This window comes from Fukomys damarensis, unplaced genomic scaffold (assembly GCF_012274545.1).
Source record: "Fukomys damarensis isolate Sample0158 unplaced genomic scaffold, DMR_v1.0_HiC HiC_scaffold_30, whole genome shotgun sequence".
Taxonomy (NCBI): domain Eukaryota; kingdom Metazoa; phylum Chordata; class Mammalia; order Rodentia; family Bathyergidae; genus Fukomys; species Fukomys damarensis.
In genome coordinates this window covers 30596229-30618905 of record NW_022900942.1, presented here as the reverse complement: position 1 = coordinate 30618905, position 22677 = coordinate 30596229, and the positions used below count along the sequence as shown (strand labels likewise).

Sequence of the window (22677 nt, the reverse complement as noted above, 5' to 3'; positions counted from 1 at the left end):
TTGTGCTATTGATCTCCAGCTTGATTGCACTATGATCTGATGTATCCCTAAAATGTACCAATAAACTCAATTAAAGCTGAAAAAAATAAAAATAAAGTCTTCTTTGTAATCTCAATATAGATTTGAACCCATTGTTAAGTACTTTCAAGAGTCACTTTCCTTCATTTCCAAACCTTTTATTTCAGTTTGTAAATGAAATTTCACTGTCATATTTGATTAACATTTGTCTTCCCCAACAGACTATGACTGCCATGAAAATAGACCATCCATAACTTTTTTCATCATGTATCCCACGTCTAAATCAATGCTTGAAATATATAAGGACTTCATAAGAACGTTTAACTAAATGAATTTGTGTTCCCATTAAGTTATTCCTTATGATCACATTTTAGTGGCATCAGCAATGCTGGGACATCTTGCTAGATATGGTGTACACATTGAGGGCAGTCTTGATATCTGAAACTTCTAGGAATTAACTCTTTAAACCACAAATGTATATTACTAGATTCAAGAGAACTGGGATGATGACTGAATCCCAATGAAGTAAAAGTGCTTCTCTCTTTTAAACAGTCAGCAGCTCAAAGTAAACACTGAGAATTCTTTTAACAATCATCCGCACTTTAGCTTTCCTCATTGTGTGTGTTCCATGTCCACTTCACAGGAGAAATATGAACTAGAATATTTCCAAAAATCTCTCTTTCAAGAGAAAAGTAACTAACACAGAAATTTGGTACCAGAAGTGGGGTCTCAACCCATGTGGCTTTTCTTCTGAACTCTGACCAGAATCTCTCATAGAGAACAGCCTAAGGCTTTCCAGCTCTACTTCTTCAGCCAACATCTCTGAATCTTTCTTAACTCTTTCCTATAAGCCAGTTCTAAAGGCTCTTGAGACACATGGCCAGGTAATGTCACAGCAGTGACCCTATTTCTCTGGTTCTAAATTTCTGTTTAGTTAGTTAGTTTTCTCTAATTGCTGATACAAAATACCAGACACTCAAAGTTAGAGGGGAAGGGGTTGATTTTGCTAATAGAGCATAGAGGTTTAAGTCTGTAATTGGCTGGCTCCAAGGCAGGGTAGATAGCAGAAAATTATCACAAAGGAGAAAAAACATGACATGCACAAGGTAGCAAAGGTAACAAAAGACCCTCCCACATCTTTCTGCCTTTTTTATACCATCCAGACTAGAATTAGGGTGATGTTAAACCACTCACATGTAGTGGGTTAGGAATCACATATCCTTAAACCCAGCATCCCACACTCTAGATTCAGCTACCACTGACTGAAAGAGGCTTTGGGGAGACATAGAGACCCAAAACATAATACATATTAACTACACAATTTTTTTTTAGCAATAACAGTATAATTGTGAAAACTATGAAGGATACAAAACAATATTGGTCAAAGAAGGATGAGGACATGTTTCAGAAAGTGGCTTAACTAATTATCTAACTATTAATAAGAAACATAACTATTTCTCTTTCATCTTTCATATATATTCTTGACCCTGAATCTGATAATGTAATAAACTTTGGAATTTTGTTATTATGTTGAATAGGGGGAAATGCACTAATGCAGCTAATCAGATTATCCTTAATCATTTCTTATTTTTGACCATAGATTTTAAAGAACAGAGTTTTGAGATATTATCAAACCTCCTTTCTCTCTGTAGAACGGGCTTCTATGCATTAAGAATATAGACACATTGGGTGTAATCCCTCTTAGTCTGATGAGCAGTTCACATGTGAAGCTGTCCTGTGTGTGTATATGTATTGTGTTCTGCTTAGCTTACTAGGACCTCTCTGATACTGTTTTATTTCTGAAATATATAGTGGAGCAGAGGCCTTGGGAGGATTGTATCCTATCACCTTATAAATGTTTAATTTGATTCATAGCAGAAAAGCTATTAAGGTTGTAGCCAAAGAAAGCATAAATCATGTTTTAGGGGAGGTGGTATGTGATCAGAATGCAAGGTTGGTCATTTATTTTTTAACATATTTTTATTAGTGTCTATTAATCTTATAAAATATTGGGTTCAATGTGGTATTTTCATATATGCATATAATATATTTTAACCATATTTAGTTATCCCACTTAATAAAATTCTAGCTAATATAGAAATCATAACTCTTCCTAGATATTTCTTATATTTCTAATGTTAAAATATTTTCTAAGTGCATTGCTGCAATTAAAAATACTTAATGTTATTTGACAATCTTTAAAAGTGATAATGAATCCTTCCTTTGAGTATGCATATGTATCAATGGGTGTGTGATATCTAGTTTTAGTTTTTTAAAGTAAAGCCAGAACACTAAAACTCTTGCAGAATCATTTGAATACAGAATCCTATATTTTAAATAAAATTTACCTTTAATCTTTTAGATTTTTTTGTCCATGCCTGATTTGGCAGCAATTTCTTATAGTGCTCTATTTATATGTAGTTTGTATGAAGCACTGCATCTACTTTTCACAGAAATACTCTCTTGCACTCACATTTTACCAGTGTAAACATTTCATTACTATATATAATTACAGCGAGTATACACATGACACAAGCAGTTTGGAGCATAAACACCATGGAATCTTGGTTTGCATGTAAGTAAACTAATGAATTTAGAAGAATATGGACATGCAGGAGGTTAAATTTTAACCTTCAGCATGTGTGGACATCAGTATGTTCTGCAGAAAGGATGGGGTGAGTCAGTTAGGAAAAGGTGCAGGACCTGAAGACAGCGTAATATAGAATTTGTTTAAAAGGGATGTCTGCTCAAATCAGGGAAGAAGTACCTATAGGGAGGAGGACCTACACCAGGGAACAGCACCTACACAGTCAGGTTTTCCTGGACCCAAATTTATTATAAATTTTTGAAGTATCTATCTGAGTTTGAGCTGCTATAACAAATTACCTTAGCCTGGATGGCCTTGGAGCAATAAAAAATTTATTTTCACATTCTGGACTGAAAGCCTGAGATCAGGATGCCAGCATATGTTAGTTCTGGTGAGGGGAAGGTACTTCTCTTCTTCCTCTTCAGCCATCTCCACTTAAATTTTTGCATTTCTTTCCTTTTATATGGTACACAAAACTTGTTAGGCCCTTAACAAGCAATATTTGCAAATGGTAAAAAAAGTATATTAGACTGCTAAAAAATGACCTACTTTTATTTTTCCCTTTACATATTAAATATGGGGAAAATAAAACAAAATAAATGGATTTCAGTAAACGTAGTGTATGTGTTCAGATTTTTTTTTCTAACCGCCTTTAACATTGCAACCCTTTAACAGATGTGACCACAGGTCATCCTTTTTTCTTTCAGCAGTAAACTAGATGACATTATAGAACTATTTACTCACTATTTCCCTCCTAAGCAAATTCCGCTGCCCTTGGTGACAACCACTAGAAGGAGAAGAATCAGGTAAGGGAGCAGGGCCGCTCCTGGAGGGGCAGAGCACTAACCTGGAGAAGGCACTAGGACCGCCCAGACGCCGGAGCAGCCAAGCTTCAGCGCCAGGCAGAGGGACCCAGCCGCCGGTGCTGTTACACAAGAGAGCGAGAGCCACGGACAGCTGCTCAGCGCCGCTCCCCTGCTGGTGGATTAGAAGGTATTTACTTGCTTTTATCACTCAGGTTTTGTCGAGTCAATGTGCCATTGGGTTTTCACTTATTTGAGACTCTAAAATGCTGTCCAGCACTTACTGGGTTACTCTGTTATTTTATGTTCATTTCCACAGCTGATCGAAGCAACAGTGCCATTAAGCAATGGGCTAGATGCTTCCAGAGGCTGCAACCTGGCATTTGGAGGTGCAGGTAGGTGGGTCACAATCTCTAATGCGCTGGCTGGGTCAGGTGTGTCCCTTGACCTTCTACCTCTCTGCAAGATCCACTGTGAGGTGCCATCTGCCTATTTCATTCATGAAGGAGGAACAACTAGACGGTGACAGAAACCGCTAATTATGGGCCTGGAACTCCACTTTGGAGTGGCTGCATTCCCTCTCCTACCCTGTGGGTTTGCAGAGTTTGGGTGGAAAAAAATTTTGCTCAGGGCTGCAGACAGCTTGCTTGGTTTCTGCTTTCTGTTTGCAAAGCTCAAAAGCAGTCCTTTCTGTCATTGCTGTGCTGCAATGTAGGAGTCTTTTAATGCTTTCTTTATTTCTGCAGCTCAAATGCTCTTATTATAAATGTGCCCTGCCAGAAAGCTGTTAAGACATTCTGTGCCTCCCAGAGTAAAGCTAGAGAGAAAGCTAGTTTGCTTTTTCTTGACCTCACCATACTGAGCACTACATTAGCAGACTGCACACAGAAGCATATTTAAAAATATTCTAAGATTCCATTCTCTGTTTGACAATACTTGTGTTTGTGGTTATGGATAAAGGACTAATTGGTATTAGAAAACCCAAATGAGTATGATTGTATGAAGAAAAGTGGAAATTTAAAAAAATGTTTTACAAATTGATTGCAGAGGCTTTGGTCAGGGCCTTGGTGGCAGTTTCAGGTATTGAAAGCTTTTTGAAAACTTTAAGGCCCTGTCAGAGTGTTAGATGTGATTACTGCCTCGTTAGTTATATTTATGTATCTCATCCTAAGTGTAATAGGTAAGTGTTATAGATAAATAAAATATTGTGTCCTATTAATGGTCAATTTATGGGAAATTTTAAGATAAACAATGTCATAAAATATATCAGGAAGGAAAATAAGGCACAACACAAGATATTATTACATTGAAACATGACGTTAATGAAAGCATTTATTAAAGAACCTTTTTATTTGGTTTTTTGAGATAGGGTTTCACTGTGTAGTTGAAATTGACCTGGAACTCATTATGTAGCCCAGGATGGTCTTGAACTCACAGTGATCCTCCTGCCTCAGCCTTCTGAGTGCTGGGATTACAGGTGTGCGCCACCACATGTGGCATAACTTTTAAAGTACTTTCAATAGTTCAAAAATTTAGAAATTTAATAATTCAAAAATGATTTAATAGTTCCAAATTTTATATATTTAAGTAGCCTGTATTTGACATTTTGAAATATTTTATATGAGATTTCAAAATGTTTAAGAATCAAACTTTTGAAAATATAGTTGTAGTTCTCCTAAAATAATTCATGTGATTGAAGAAAGAGCAACAGGCTATGGGGGAGTGAGGGAGAAAAGGGCTAAGTTTTATTTTATTGTTCTATGCTTTTTATGTTTTGAATATTCTGCTCTAATATTTACTATATAATATGCTACCTATATTGTTTTAAATTGAACCAAAATTACAAATGTTTATGATCATTAATTTTCTGGATCTTTAAGATGCAAATGACAATATATATTAAAAACCCCAACCTGTTAATATTGGCATATAATATTCCTTAGTCGGGGAAAATCTCTTTTGAAGATAATGCGTAGATTCTGGAGGAAGTTAAAGAAATCAGACTGGATATAGTAATTAACTTTATTTTCTGAATCAAAAATAATTTTAAACTTATTTTGGTATTAGAATAACTGTATACCACATATCTTGCTAATTTTGGTGTGAATAAAGTTTCCCCTTCTCTCTCTCAAAAGTTTTTTTTATATTCTAAGCCAGAGAAGTTGACTTAATTTTCAAAATTAAAACTATAGTTTTGAAAAACTCTTGCACAACATATGATGATTTACCTTCTTAAAGTTCAATTTTATGCTTCATAACTTTTATGCTTCCCATTATATGTGTCTTACTATAAATAACTGCGAGACAGCTTTCTTGTATGTTAAAGCTAAGTATTCACTGGATTTAATGATGATATGGAAAAATACACCGAGAACATAGATGCTATTCAAAGTGTGACACTCTTCTCAGCATATGGACTCCATCCCAAATTTCAACCCTAAAATGAAGCCCGGTGGGCAGACGTAGTAACTGAAGACAACTGTTGCAAAGCTCAACACAAGTCTGGAATTGCTGGCAAACAAGTAGGGCTGAAGCTAAAGAGTGAGATACACAGGCAAAGACTAATTTGTTAAAGTGTGAAAGCGGTGATGATCTGGTGATTGTGAGGGCTAGAAATAATCCCCTGAGACCTTGGAAAGATTTGCTGCCTGAGATTTGGGGAGAATTTCAATACAGTCTAGATTCTCTGGAGAATGGTAAGATAGACATTTCTAAAAGATTGATTTTAACACATATTTTTATTTAAAGGAAATTCAGCAAATAGTCCATTTTTTCAAACAGGTTTACTCTTACTGATGGTACTTTTCCCCCAAAAGAAAGAACACTTTCCCCAATAGGTGTTCTCTTATAGGTAGGTACTTAGACATCTTTGGAAGATGGCTTTACACTGCCAAAGTACCTATAGTAAAGGGACACTGGAAGCATCATTGTTCTGCTTTTACTTTTTCTTCTGTCCTCTACACATATATGATTTGAAAAAAAATCATCAGTGCAGTAAGTCAGCCAGGGGCCACCTTCCAATGATAAGCCTGGGAGAGATGCTCAGTGGTTGTTGAGTGGATAAGGAAATAAATGTAAAGAATGACAAACTGTCCTGCTCGTTGCGTATTGAAAGATCATTACAACCCAACCATAAAATTTTAAGAAGTGATTGGTCACATATAAAAGCCACAATAAACAGGAGTTTTACAAAACTTGAGGTTTTCTTTGAAATTCCAGTTTGACTTTCCATTGTTAAAGAAAAGGTTTAATGGGAAGAAAATCAGAAAACACTAGTGGCGTGCCAAGTTCACTCACTTATAGTTGGGTGAACAAGGAGAAGCAAAGTTACATATTTTGTTACAGTTTAGCAAAAGAGGAAAGCTATTATTCATATAGCTTTGAGAAGAAATTTTTCTTTAAAGGGTCTTGCCATTTCCACAATTAAGTATTATTAATAAAAGGTTGTAAGTATAGCAAAAAGATTTAAATGTATGAATTTTTTGAGTGTAAGAGGCCAATTAACAGTACAAAATGAATGTCATGCTTTTATTGATAAGCAGATGCATGAAAATATTGTTTTAATTTATCCTTCCTGGTTCAAACAAATATGTCTGGTGTGGATATGGGACACCATAATACACTCTTATTTCCTTCATTTTAAATCATTAATAAGAAGGAAATTAAATAAAAACTCTAAGGAAACTTGTTGATAAGTTTCAATAATGATTCCGTAGATGTTTAAGTGCAAATGAGCATTGCTCTTCCTCAAAATGTAGTGAGGCCACTGCAGTTTTTACTTTGGAATTAGTATAAAAATATATGGATGCAGAATTTAATATCTTTGAATTGTGCTTCTTTAACAGAAATGTGTTGAGCCCTCATTACATCCCAGGTATGGGAATAAGAACAATAAATAAGATATGTACCAGTTTGTAAACTGTCCATTCTTCTTTGGAATATTAGCATTAAGCAGAAAACTAAATAGCATTAACCAAACACATTTTTATTAAAATCATGTCATTCTATACATTATTACAAATTAAACAAACATAAAATATCTGATTAGTGTTAACTTGAAAATTAAGAGAGTGCTACAGTAAAGAATTGTTGTACACTACAATAAAAAGAGCTCGTGTTATTGTGGTGATACACAGCTGTAATCCCAGGTAGGAGGCTAGGTCAGAAGGGTAACAAGTTCAAGCCCACCCACTCCCTCTCAAGAAAGTACTGGGGGTGTAAGTCAGTGGGCAAAGCCTCTAGGTTCAATCCTCAGGAAAGAAAGAAAGAAAGAATTAAGAAAGAAAAAGAAAGAAAGAAAGAAAGAAAGAAAGAAAGGAAGGAAGGAAGGAAGGAAGGAAGGAAGGAAGGAAGGAAGGAAGGAAGGAAGGAAGGGGAAGGAAAGAAAGAAAGAGAAAGAAAGGAAAGGAAGAAAATTTACAAATCCTTCCTACTAGAATTTTATACCTTGGAGTTTCAGGCAATTACTCTTTCAGCCCCTCAGTGAAATTTTACAGACTTTGATAAGAGAACAATGAGAACACTAATTGACCGCCCGTGACTATGACCATGACTGTGCAGTGTGTAGGCAAATTAAATTTCCACTATAGCTTACAGTGTTAAACTTCCATGAATTCCCTTCTTTGACTACATGGTCCAATACACAAGAACTTGGTATCTGTCTTGCACCTTTCTTAACATTCTTTTGGTGATCATATCACAGATTTGAGGGAAAAAATACATTTCCCACAAAGACAGCAGAAAGATAGACCATTGTTCTCAAGTCTTCAAAATAAGAAGCCTCCATTGGGAGCTTTGCTACTTGCAGGCGTGGTTGATTTGCTTCTCCTCCGAACCACCAACCCAGCAGTTGATAAGGGGCAATTGTGGGGCTGTTCCTCCAGAGAATGCTGGACTGAGGCAAATATGACCAGCAGGTTAGACACACATTCCACAATAGGACTGTGCTTTGCTGGTTCTGCCCATCAAACAACTTGAGAAACTCAGTTGAGAGAAGCACGGGTCTTCAGAGTGCACAGCAAAGTTCAAGTTCAAATTGATGAAGCAAGTTCACTGATGAAGACAGTGGTTCATTGATAGTTGGAGCAACTCACATCTAACATTCTTGGGATTTTGTCATCTTGTCCGAATGCAGCCATAAAATACATACCTGCACATAACCACATGCATCCTCCTAATCAACTGCTGTAGTTTATTTTTTAAATGGAAAATGCTAAGGGATGACTTTTCACTGTTTTGCTTCTACTACTCAACAATACTACTAGGTATAGTGGCAACAGTTGTTCAACAGTATTTCTCTCTAGTTGTTTTATAAGAAAACATTAATTTTGGATGCTATCAGCTAGATGTAGTTGATGATACTTTAGTAGATAAAAGTCGAAATAGAAAACTAAACTTTTCTTTTTATTTGTAAAAGGCTAGCATAGTAAAGAAGGATGGTTGGAGGGTCTGCACTTAATATGACCAACTTCTTGATCCCATAGAAGATAATGAAGCACCCCAGAGTGTCAGCCACAAACAAATTAGTGAATCCAAACTAAAATCTTTCCTTGTGCAGGACCAGGAAAGAGCAAAAGCCTTTGCTGAGGAGGAAAAAAAAATCTCAAAACCTAGTGGGAGTCAGATCAGGAAGGAACGTTTAAATCCACTGGACCTTGCACTATTTAATTATTACTATTTAATCTCTGCCTACAGCCCAGAACGCTCAGTCTGTGTGTCCTCAGAAATGTCACTTGATCTGTTTGAGTCTGAGTTTCTTTAGTACTATGTATAACAGTTGAATTTTATGATAATCAACAATATTAGGTAGTATTTTGCCACTTTCTTTTATCACTTATCTACTATTCAAATATTACGTTTGAAATAACTCTAGAAATCTGAAAAGAATAATGAGTTTGAGAATTCATTCTTTCATAAATAATACAATACAGAAAATAGCTACTAATGTTAAGTGTTAAAAAGTTCAGTAAAAGCCAGGGATTAGTTCAGCAGGTGCAGTGCCTGCCTGGAAAGCTCAAGGCCCTGAGTTGGATTCCTAGAACAACAACAACAAAAAATTCAGTAAAAGTTATAATATCAAAAGGTTAAAATCCTGAGACAGAAGATGGATAAGATAAAGGGATAAAATCCTCAGTTATACATCGTGTTTTAAAGCTAACCTTCAAGGGTATGCATTAAACTGCCTATATAATTTCCACTACAGTATAACTCATAGTCAATTGATATCTATTCAAAATACCAAAAAAAAAATACAACTGTGCTGCAATCATATTATAACAGTTATGATTATTTCCACTGTCAACAGTTCTTTTTGTTTTTTCATTTGTTTTTCATAAAACAATGATAGTGTCATAAAGCATTCATGTATTTGTTCATACAAGCATTACCAAGATGAAGTCATAATGCAACTTTTGTTTACCATCAGCTACACTGCATAGTTGCCAAAATACTTTGAAAACATCCAAATTTTATTTCTAAATATGATTTTCTTTTTGGTACTGGGGATTGAGCTCAGGTCCTTGCACTTTCAAGGCAGGCAGTGGAACCACTGAGCTAAATTCCCAGCACACTAAATATGATTTTAATTATTAGATATATAAAATGTGGTAGAATTTTTCTAAAGTCAACAGTTGCACATCCAAATCAAAATGAATGATAACAATAATGCTGATTAAGGAGAACATACACATTTTTATAAGTCCTCTAAATTCAATCAAGTTGCAAAAGACCTGACTTAGTCACAGCATATGTAAAATCGCTTAATAGATGCATCAATAGATTCAATATGAGTGGACAGTGTGATGCAGCTACTACAAAATAAGCACATGCCTAGGGTGCATTAAAGGAAGCAAATAGTCTATACCGTGGGAACTAATAATGTGTACTTCACTCATTCAGGGATGGATGCTTTGTGGGCTTATTTTGTTCTGAGCTCTGCACATTAGAAGCATTCCAGATTCATCAGAAATCTAAGGGAACACAGGAATTTCTTACCTTTTCACAGGATGAACAGGGTATTTTTAAAGGGGAAAAAGACAGTAGTTAAGGGTAATACTGATTAGCTTTTGACTTTTTATCAATAGTTGGAATGGTTGTGACACAAAAGAAGAATAAGACTTGTATTTAACACACAGAAAGGACCAGTGGTGGAAATTTAAGGGAGACAGAGCTTAATGGACCACATTTGGTCTGAGACCATGTGGTGTGGAAAGAGCAGGTCTTGGAATCTGATAAATCTAGTCAACCTCTGTATCTGTCACTGACAATTTCTTATTTATCTAGTCTGTTCTTCCTTATGTGAAAAATAAGAAAAACATCTTACGGGGATGCTAAAGGATAATGCAATATAATATACATATAAACACTTAAAATATATTATGTGTCCAAAATGTTTCCTTTTTTCTTCCTTCTGTCACAGACAGTGTTTAATCTGAGTGAATGTCTATATTTTAAAGAAAATGTACTAAGTTTTCAAGTTTCCAGAAGGTAGTTAGTTAAATAACTTTTTCTACATCTTATAACATTCAAATTGCACACAAAAATAGATTAGATTTTTTAGGTGCTTATATATTCTCAAAAATATAATGTTTTTTGTCTATGCAATGTGTTATAAGATACTGGTTTATAAGACATTTCAATAACTCTTTTAAATGTAATTTATGGAAATAAAGTCAACTTTCTGCATACTCTTCATTATTGGGAAAAGGGCTCCAGTACTGAAACATCTTGACATCATAGGTAGAAGGCTGCAAGGGTCCTGAAAGTTATAGGCAAAATGATTTCAAATCATTTCATTTTATATAAAACAGCCTCTATTTTTATATGAAAGGTCCAACATGTTGGAAATTTACCATTTTTATGTTAAGTGGGATAATAATTCCAGTTAGAAATACTCTGAGCTCACTCCTTCTGCAAGTAACTCAATAGCCTACTTGTATTTTAATTAAAACTCAAATATCAAGAACCTTAATTTTGTAAAGTGTCACAGGGAATCTTCCTATTTAAATTTTTATTTTTTAAATTTCTTTTTTTAAATTGAGTTTATTGGTACATTTTAGGTATACAGTACAGTTACATTCACTATTGGGATCTTGTACCTTTACATGACAGGTCTTGGTTCTCACTTTTTCCCCTTGTCCCTGACCTCCCTTCACCCTCTCCTCCCCTCCCCATTTACAAACACTTTATTGCCATATTTTCATTTTCTCTTCCTATTTAAATTATGATGCTTCTGTCATTCCATAGATAGCAGCAAAGTTAACAAATGATAGTTCATTCAAGCAAACTTTTAATACATCTCACTGATGTATCGCATCATTGCTTTTTCTCAGATTTGCATGGAAAGTTGTGTTTCTCAGTAGGAGTTTTCACACAGCCTGAAATTGAAATCTAGCCAGTTACTACTGAATGTACATATCATACTGACTGCACTATGATTCCTGTTTTTCACATATACACAGCAAAGTTGCTTTTCAAACTAATTCACATACACACACACAAACACACAAACACACTGCCCTCTTAGGAATCTATATTTCTTTATTTTTCAATTTTTATTGTATGAAAGATTAAAAGTAAATACATGGTGGTAATTTACCCATATATTTAAGGACATGAAGATTCAATTATACTGTAAGAATACTTCAGGAATATTGCTGTAATTTTTTTTTTTTTTTTTTTTTTTGGTACCGGGGATTGAACTTGGATCCTTGCGCTTGCAAGGCAGGCCACCGAACCACTGAGTTAAATCCCTGGACCTGCTGTAAGTTTTTGTATAATATTCAAACTCTTCTACTTTTAAATTATGAATTATCATTATTCATTTTACAAAAATTTTATGTAGAAAATTTTTACAGAAATACTTACTGAATAAAGCAAGAATACTTTCTCTGTTCAACTTTTCCTCACCAGTTTTAAAATACATATGTTTAGCATAGAATCTCCAGTCTGCTATTGAATTTTCCCTACTGACAAGTACACTGCAGAATAAAGCATAGCTAAAAATCCATGTTGATTTCTTCTGCTTTCATTTTCATATCAAAGATATATTATTTTAAAAAACAGGGTTTCTAAAACATAGCTAAGACATAGCAAAATTAGTTATCAGATTGACACAACAGTACAAGGGTACGTTATGTATAAAATTATTAAGCAAAAAGTAAGTCTTTTAAGACACAAAAAGCTAGCATAAGTGTTTTACAACATGGAAAGTTAAGGAGAGCTAACCTAGCTTTCAAATTTAAGTTCACAGAAATGTATTTGATATTTTCTTATTGGATGATAAGAGAAGGTAAGTAAGATCTATTCCTTAATTTTCAAGAGCTTTGGTTCTGTTTATGGGCTGCCTTGATGTTAGGTAATGAAAGTAATATGCATTAAAATAAATTTTGCACAAAGGATTTATAAGACATAAAGCTCAATATTTGTAAATCCTTATGTTGTGAAAAGATGTTTGCATATTGTTTGAAAGTAATTTAGATTTGTCCTTTTAGATATAGTCAAATTTATCACTAATTTTTTTTTCTTTTTCCTGTTGGATATGGTCTGGAAGAATCCTCTGCCTTTAGCAGCAAGGTGATCTATAAGAGCTTTAGTTCAAATTGTTTGTAGTTATATAACTTGTTGCAGCTTACGTGAGAAAATATATACCCTGCTTTGCTACTGCTGTTCAAAATGTTGGTGGTCCTTAATTTGATGTGATGCTTGTCTCATGTGGGTATCAAAATCACCTTCACAGATGGCCAGATGAAGTAATAACACTCCACACTACAGCTTCCTGAGCCTTACATCTACAACCTCTACACAAAATACATATGCTAAGTTCAAAGGACTCTGTAAAATTCTGAAAAGTGGATAAGAGCAGGGACAAGGGGAAATAATGAGAACCAAGACTTGTCATGTAGAGGTACAAGATCCCAACAAGGAATGTAACTGTACTGTATCCCTAAAATGTACCAATAAACTCAATTAAGCGAGAAAAAAAAAAAAGAAATATCAGAAACAGTAATTACGAAGAATTGAGTTTCCTGGTGTGTTCATTGTTTCACATATGCCCAACTTGGGCTCTAGAACAGTTTGGAACTCAAAGCTTTGAATAAAAGAGTTCCAAAATAACTCAACTTCCTCTGTCTAAAGGCTGAGAGCATGGAGTGTGTGTGTGTATATGTGTGTGTGTTTGTGGTTCTCCAGAAATCTAAGGATTTTTCTCCAGTATACTCCCAAACTTGGTGGGGTAGCCCTTCTCAGTTGTCACGGTAACTGCAGGCTATGACAGGTGGAACTCAGGGTACCTGTAAATTCAGAATGATGTACCTAGCAAAATGCAAAACAACAACAACAGCAACAACATCAACCAAGTCTCAGCACTGGCGGCAAAATAAAGACATTTTAAATGAAAATAAAGAACATGCCCATCACTAGACTTCTTTTAAAAGAAATACTGAATGAAGTTCCTCAGGTAGAAGGGAAATGATAAAAAGTAAAGTGTAGAAAGTTGATAATTAAGACAAGTTAGCAACTGAGAAAAAATCACTAGAAATCTTAAAATTCTGAGTTGATGGCTTACTCTAATTTTCATCTTGCATGTTCTTTTTAATACATAATTATTGAAAGCAAAATTTATAGTACGTGATGGAATTTGGTGTATGCATATGTAATGCCTGTAAGAAATAATTCATAAAGGGAATAGTCTACTGGAACTTATATTTTGTAAACTTTCTAATTATTATTTGAATAAATGGAATACCAAGCAATACTATGAAGAGATTCTGGAAATTTTAAAAGGAAGTTCAGATATATGGAGCATAGAATGAAAAGTTTAAATATTTATCTGTAGAAATTCTTTTTTTTTTTTTTGGTACCGGGGATCAAACTCGGGTCCTTATACTTGCAAGTTTCGTGGCGGAACCACTGAGCTAAATCCCTGGCCCTATCTGTAGAAATTCTGATGGGAGAGAACAGAGAAAAAAGGAGAGAAGTAAAATTTTAAGAATTAAATATCAAGTTTTATGGATCAAGGCCTGAAGAAAAATACTGTTACTTACATGCAGGGTGCAGAAACAGGAGGCCACATCATAAATACATTAGAATTAGATTGTGATACAACAAAGATAAGAGAAACGTGTGTTAGTTGAATAGAATGATGAAATTAAAATACTAGAAAATAACAATACAGGAAAATGAGAAAATTACTTGTCCTGTAGCATTCTACAATACTTTGCATTGAGGATTGCAAAACTGTCATCATTAAGTTCAGGTACTGTTATGTCAAATACAGACATTATAAATTTTGTAGATCAAAAATAGAATTTTAAAAACTATAGACAAGTAGCAAATGGGTAAGAACAAGTCAGAAACAAAAACCCAGTAAAAAGAAGCCCAAAAGAAATCCAACGTATCAGTGAATATGATGCGAAAAATTGATTACTTATTTTGAATTTTAAAAATAATTTTATTATAAGCTTGTTATATAAGAGATACCTGGTAGAAATAATGTCAAAAAAAGTTGAAAGTTCAGTTGGAACTTGCCTCACATAGTGATGAATTCAGATTATGCCCTTTGCAGTACTTTCCCAGAAAGAGTTCTATAATTTACAGAAGAGTTTCTGCCCCCTCTTTATTATAAAACACCAAATTTCTTTTAAAAAAGAAAGAAGTCATCATTTCATATTTTGCTATAGCCAAGGCCATATTGATATTTTCTAGAAATAACATTTTCTGGTCAGAAAATACTGCATCTTAAAAAACATGTTTCTAAGATTCCTAATTCAAATTGTTCAGCTTTTTTGGTAAAGCCAAAAGCGGGGAAATAAAAAGTTAAATCTTTAATGATTTTCAGTCTATTGTTCACTTCATTGTTTCCACAGAAACGTTACTCATTCTAATTTCTGTTATTAAAATAGTGGTAATATTTATTTTTATTTAAAGTTAATTTAGTAATAATGATTTTAGGAACAAATTGATATAATTAAATGAAGGGTAGGTATAATGCATAGATGCCTAACAGGCATTATTAAATGAAAGCTGATAAAGCAATAATCTTAGGAGACAATTTTTAAAGTGGAAAGCATAATTTAGATGTTAAAAGGTTGCAAAGTGATCTTTAAAGTTATAATTCCCTATTAAAGCATATCCATCCTGAATCTTCAAGTATCTAATAGCATAATCTAAAATAACTAAACAGAATGTATAAAGCAAGGCAAAGTGGACAAATCCACAATCATAGTGAAGATTTGACCAAAATTATTCTATACACTGAGCAAAAATTAACAATGATATTGAAAATTTGAACAGTACAATTTACAGCTTCACTCTCATGGAATATATATATATAATCCCCCTTTTACTCCAGTGTCTTGTGAAAAGGTTTAGATAAAACAGCCACGATTCCATATTGAAAATCTTTAAACTTTTTCTCTCTGAACTATATCTGTCTGACAACCAAATAAATGATTTAAACTGGTTGTGAATCGAATTTTCTGTTTTGCAGTATATCTGTGATTCTGATGCTGAATTTCTTCTGGATTTACATTGGTAACCATCATGCTTTCTGAGTACAGCTTTATGTTCAAGGTTAGAATTAACCCATGATGGGATTCAAGATGGTTTATACTGCAGTAGCTCTCTTTTCACTTTATTGTTAATTTTAATTGACACAATAATTTACATACTTATGGAGTAAAGTGTGATAATTTAAAGCACGCATATAATATACAATGATAAATCGGGGTAGTTGACATTTTCATATCCTTAAACATTTGTCATTCCTTCATGTTTAGCTTTGAACTTCTCTCCTCTACCTGTTTATAAAACACACCATAAATTGTTGTATGGAACAGTCATCTGAAGGTACTGTAGAAAGCAAGCAGTTAATCTTCTTCCTCTTATTTTCCTAATACAGAAAAATTTTTGATCACTGTTCAAAATAAATACTAATCAAATCCATTATTAATGTAAGCCCCAAATGATATATCTGGCATCATGAATTTTTAGGTGTTGCAGTTGTATCTATGTTGTTTTCAATATTATCTTGCTGTTTTTTTCTTTTTATATTTACTTTTTAATTAGTACATGTTTGCTGTTCATAATGATTACATTTACTGTGGGGAGTTTGCACATGTATATAACACATCTTAATTATTATTTTTTAATCCCCTTCTTCTCCCATCCCTTCCTGGTTCCTCAAACTCTTCTGCTTCCCATTTAAAAACTCTATTTTTGTTTTTATTTTTTATTTTTTGAGACAGGGTCTCACTCTGTAGTTGTGACTGACCTGGAACTCACTATAGTAGCCCAGGCTGGTCTTGAACTCACAGTGATCCTCCTGCGTCAGCCTCCGAGTGCTGGGATTACAGGTGTGTGCCACCATGCCCGGCCCTATTTTTATTTTTTTCTTCAACTTTCTCTCTTTTTAAAAAATTCCTTCCTTCCCACTCCCTCCCTTCATCTTTTGTTCCCTTTCCCACTTGAAAAAGATTTCCCTACTTATCTATCTCATTACTCTTTACTTAAATCTGTGTTATGAATAAGCTTAGACCATTGAACATTTTATGAACCTTAACAGATTATTCTAATAATTTTCCTTTTCAAGTTTTTAGTTTTTTAAGTTTTTCCATTTGTCTAAATTCAAACTAGATCAAAATTCCTTTGCAGATGCATGGTGATTTTGCTGCCAGTCTAAAAAGGGTGGGAGTCTTAATACTCTCTGATACAAAGAGTGACCCTATTTTATGTCTTGACAAGAAGAAAACACTAGCAATCTAGATGTAAATCTTGTATCTTTGTATGTGTATGTCAGAAGTTATCTACCTGAAATACAAATGGTTGAATTAAAGAGCAATTGCTTTTGGTAGAATAGTCATTTAAGTGGTTCTTTTTTAATTTAAAAGGGATGATGATATCACAAAAATTTAGCGTATTCCAGGTCTGTTCAAATTCTTGTCAAAATGTTCAAGTTTCTTTCTTTCAATAATATTCTACTTCATTAGTGTAATAATCTAATTTTTTAGTTTTAGAATATTTAAACTGAAGTTTGGAAAAGACTTCTGAAATCTTAAGTATTACCCCCAAGTCTAAAGCTTATGAGCTGGAAGTTACAACAGGTCAAGTGTAGAGGTGATGACATGCAATAGGTCAGATCTGAAAGAGAAACCATGACTTATGACTCTCAAATTGGTGGCTATTGTACCAGCAGATGCTTTTGTTGAAATTTAATTTCAAAAAGAAAAATCAATTCTCAAGTAAGTATGAAATAGCTAAGTATAAAAGACTATCTTTAACTCAGTTAATGAAGGATATCAAAAAAGATGTAATAACTAATTCAAAGAGTGTGTATGAAATTGACTACATTTTAGCAATTTTAAAATGAATTTATCCCTGGGATTACAAAGGGGAAAGCAGAATTAACCTTTGTAGTGATCTCTTCCCCCAAGTAAAGATGATTTGCATTTCTATGAGTCAAAATTATAAGTTAATAAGTAACTTCATTAAATATGGGATATTTAATCAGTAGTGAAAAATAAGATGGACTAAGTCCTTTTTCCCTTAGACGATAGGACTGGCCTTTGTCTCTGTGTGTTATTGAGAATACATTCTCACCTTGCGTCTTATCCCAAGGCTTAGAACAGGGGCGGAACAACCATGACTATGTATCAAATCTAGCCCATCACCTGCTTTGTGCATGGTATGAAGAGAACAAGTTTAATACAATTATTTACATAGGTGCATCAAGAGCAGTAATTAATCATATAGTTCTTCCTGGCTTTGCTAATATAGGGCTTTACAGATTTTGTGGCCACACATTCACTTCTGTTTGGAAATTTCCATGAGGAATTTTGGGTTAAACTCTTAATCTCTCTTTCTGATCTATGCTAAGGCTAGGAAGCCAATCTCAAAATATTCTCTCCACTAGATTTCACCTGTAATACCTATAAATATAAGTGGAATATTCATGCTAGAGGTACCTAAATTTGCTAAATTCCTCAGTCTCCCAGGAAGTTACCTCTCTATTAGTCCTTTCACTTTGGGATGCAGGAACTATACCTCCTGGGGAGTCTTTGCAGGCATCAGTTACACATAGGTTCCTTAATTGTGAGTTCTTACACTTGATTAAACACATTTTTTCTCAAATATGAAACTCCAGGTATAGACTTGGTAGCCATATTGATTTATACAGGTGTATCTTGGTTGAAAGTGTGAATGAATTTTTTACTGATCCTACACAAATGACCTATTACAGTGGAAAGTAAAGAAACTCAAAAATTAATTAGCCTCTAAGTTCTGAGTGGGTCAGTGAGATGTCACTCATTAAATGATTATATCATTTAATTGCAATTTACAAAATAAGCATCTGCTAAGAGAACGATTAAACATACTGTAGCTTATGAAGAAAGATTAAGGATTTTCTTACCTATGTATTTAAAAAGTGTTAAAAAATGCCACCATATTCCTGACAAATAAACACAATGAATTTGTTTTCATGAGTTCATTGAATTCTGGTGACTTCTTGTTGCTCTGAATCTAGGATCAGCAATCTGTTTTTGTCTAAGATGTCTGCTAGTGGACACAGTCCAAGGAATTATGATTTGCTCCATTGGTGGAGTCTGCAAGTAGCCTAAGCCATGTGAGTTTAGAAACCCATCTCCAACAGTCTATTCTTTAGCAAGTATTTGATACTGTAGACTTGTTTTATAAGATGCTGGGACTGTTCTTATTGAAGAGACCAATTTTGTGTTATACTTTAAAGGGGAGACTTCTTCAGACAAGCACTAAGAGGCAAAGCTTTATGAGACTCAGTGGCCTTGGATCCTTCATTCTGATAACTGCTAGTGTCAGAATAAAGGAGACTAAGTTTCTCTGGTTTTCATAATGACTTGACCAATGTTTTCCCCAAGGTTGTGAGCAGATTATGGAAGGCATTGAAGAATCTCCAAAGCCTTCACAAAAATCACATAATTTATGAAAAATTTATATTAATACTTAACCTTTGACTAAGGAAGATTCATCTCTTCTGAAGAACACCTCTTCTGAATTTATGATTTTTTCCATATAGATTTTAATAATATTGAGCAGATTAGTAAATGTGAAGCTATCAAATCACGAATCTAGTAATTTGTAGCATCTTTCTTTCCTTATTAAATTTATTAGTGCACTTAAAGAAAACAATACAGTTACATTTATCATTGGGATCTTGTACCTTTACATGATATGTCTTGGTTTCTGTTTTTTCCCCATACCCCTGCCCTCCCTTCACCCCCTTCACCCTTCCTTATTTATAAAGACTTCGTTTCCATTTTTTTCCTTTTTTTCACATTTTTTCTTTTCCCTTATTCCCTTTCCCCTCTGCTTCCCACTTCCCCGTTAGCCATTTTCTTCATATTTCACACTCTCAGTTGTACCATTTGTACCTCATTTACACTTAGCATCTTTCTTTTTATAAGGTAGAAAGAAGGTAAATGTTTGTGATATCTCAAGTGCTTGCTAGAAAATTATAAAAATAATTTTAAGAGTGAATTTTAGGGGTGATAGGAAATGACCGTTACAACTACTTAACTATTTTCAAATCATAACTCTTAAGGAAATATAAAATGTACCTTTTGTATAACTTACTGTTAAGAGAACTAGTAATTACAATTGGTTCAGAAAAATATGTGAGAAATTATATGTATATAGATAATTTAACCAAGAAATTAGGATAAAATTACTGTGTTAGATTAGGTTACAAACATTGGCTAAGATTTAGCAGCCATAAATGTTTGGGGTTATTTGTTCTGTGAGACAAGAGGTATTTGTATCTCTAATGGATAGAATTCTATAAATAAACACATAGTGTTACTAAGTATGGGACTTTTAATTAATAAAAGAATGGGACAAACTACATTTAGACTTAGACTACCTATACTGACCTATAAGGAGACACTAGGTAAATGTAACAATTTAAATATATTTAAAATAATTAAATTTTAATATGATAGTTAGTTGCTCAGTCATATTTTTCACTCTCTGTGTTCTCCACAGCTTACATTTGCTGAGTGGCCACCAATTTTGAGTAGCATTTCTGTCATCACAGAAATTTCTGTAGGATAACAGTCTTAGATATCCATGATGACCCTTTGATGATGTGAGAGGGATGTGCTGCCCATCTTTTTACCTTTTTTCCAAGTTTCAGACAATTTTTCTAATTGTGTTAATTGTGACAGAATTTATAACCATTTAGAAGTTAAATTAAAATTAGACACCTGCTATATGAAAAGACTATACATATCACACCTGTGCCAAACTGGTACTTATGAGTAAGCTAGAGATACATGGTGATATTTTGGTAGCTTTATTGTCTAAAGAAACATTCTTTTATAGCAGTATATACTTCTTCAAATGTATGATGTTACCAAATATACTATGTATGTTTTGTTTACTCCAGGTAATTCCATCAAACCTGATGAAACCAGGGATATTGGGGTATGAGTCCAGTAAAACAGCAACTTCAAAACAGAAGGATGTGGGCTGAGACAGCCAAAGTAGCTAAGGACATTTATACTGTCTTTTGCTTCACAAGAATTTCATTTTTCTATGCTGAATTATGATAAAATTGAGTTAAAATATGGTCAAAAGTAAATTGCATGATAAATAGAGCCTAGGTTTTATAGTAACACTAGTGCAGTAAGGAAACATAACATCACAGAATTTTATTAACATTGAGAGAGTTAATTTTGTAATATAGAATTAATTTGCCATGGGTATCTCATTAGCAAAATGAAAGCACTGTTTCCCTGAATTGCATTATTGTTTCTCGTTTTTGCATATTAATAGCTATTAGGTGCCTATTAGATAAATAAGGTAGAGTTTGTTGATGTGGAGGCTGCAGATTGGTAAAGAAGATAGAAAATTTACAAAGGACTGATTGCTTATAAATGTTGTCAGTTTTGTGAAGTACTGTGAGAGCCTATTCTGTCGGGTGCTGGCTCGTGTGAATGTGTAATCAGAGACACAGTCTAATAAAGTTACGTTTAAATAAGGACCTGGAGATAAATAAGATCTTTCTAAATTGAGAGGTGTCTGGAGAGGGTGCCGAATTCCAGGAAGGAAACCTTAAGTGGAAGGACGGTGACCAAGGAGATGGCGTGACCATTGAGTTTTCCATTATTGGGACACCACTGCGTGGTCATATGTAAGGACAACATGTAAACAAATAAGCTTTGCTTTGCCAGTCAGAAGTGTACACTCACAGAAATTTAACAGTAAGAAATGGAAAGCTTTATTGATTTGGAAAACACTCCTTTTTAATGTTATATTGATTTTATTAGAAAGAGAGAGAGCAACAGAGACAGAGAGAGATTGACACAGCCTATCATTTCATAGTAAGTTTGATCAAAGAAGTATGCTAAGTAGACTTAATCCTTCTCATTCAAAATAGCCAAAATATTTTCATCTGTGGGAGAAAGATAACCAGATAGCCACCTGGACTTTCCACTGAAATCAGTTTCTGACTATGCCATGATTTACTAGATCTCTGTTGACTCTCTGGACCACTTACTCAAACAAGGTTTCTTTCCTGTAAATGAGGCTCCTGCCCTGAAAAGGCTATTGACTTTAGATATAGCTTTGAGTGTCTAAGTGGTGAAACAAGGAAGGTTACTCCTTTTGCCTGAGAAAACAACCACAACTTTATTGACCAAATGATTCAACCTTTATTTATATTATCAACTGTAGGTCTTCTAATTCAGATATCTAAGTGACATTTAATTTAATGGAGGAACTTCATGTTAAGTAATAAGCAGCTTTGTCAAAATTTTATTTATGAATTGTATTTGGTTCCTTATCTTGCCATCATCTTTCATTTTTCCCCATACCTCTTATGATGCATTTATTCCCCAGTCATAAATATCTGTTGTATTTGGCATCTTTTCTAGATGTAATCATGTAATAATCTTTATATTTCAGTGCTTAGCACAGTGCCTGGAAAAGAGAGATGTTCGGTACATGTTTATTGAGAGACTGAAATGGTGAAGAAATGAAAGATCTTAGGTTAATGAACATATTAAGCGAAAATAAAAATATGAATTATTTGGCTGATTCTAATAAATGAATTTTTTGTTTTAAAATGTTATGAAACATCTCAATTATTTGATTAAGTAATTTTGAAGTAGTAAGTTTTTTTTTAAGATGAATATATCAATGTGATCTCCACCAATATGCTCAATTTTATTGAACACTACTATATAGAAATCAGGTACATAAGGGGTATCATACATGGTTCTTGTCTTCTACAAGCTA

General features: G+C 33.9%; 1 protein-coding gene across 3 annotated transcripts in view; it reads left to right on the top strand.

The window, feature by feature from the left end:
- The first annotated feature begins 3460 nt into the window (after positions 1-3460).
- Rab27b (RAB27B, member RAS oncogene family) overlaps positions 3461-22677 on the top strand; it is a 148920-nt gene continuing 129703 nt past the window's right edge. For all 3 annotated transcript variants that reach the window (XM_010611514.3, XM_010611515.3, XM_010611513.3), the window contains exons 1-2: positions 3461-3598; positions 3728-3803. The gene's annotated coding sequence lies outside the window, so the exon portion shown is untranslated. The remainder of the gene's footprint in view (positions 3599-3727; positions 3804-22677) is intronic.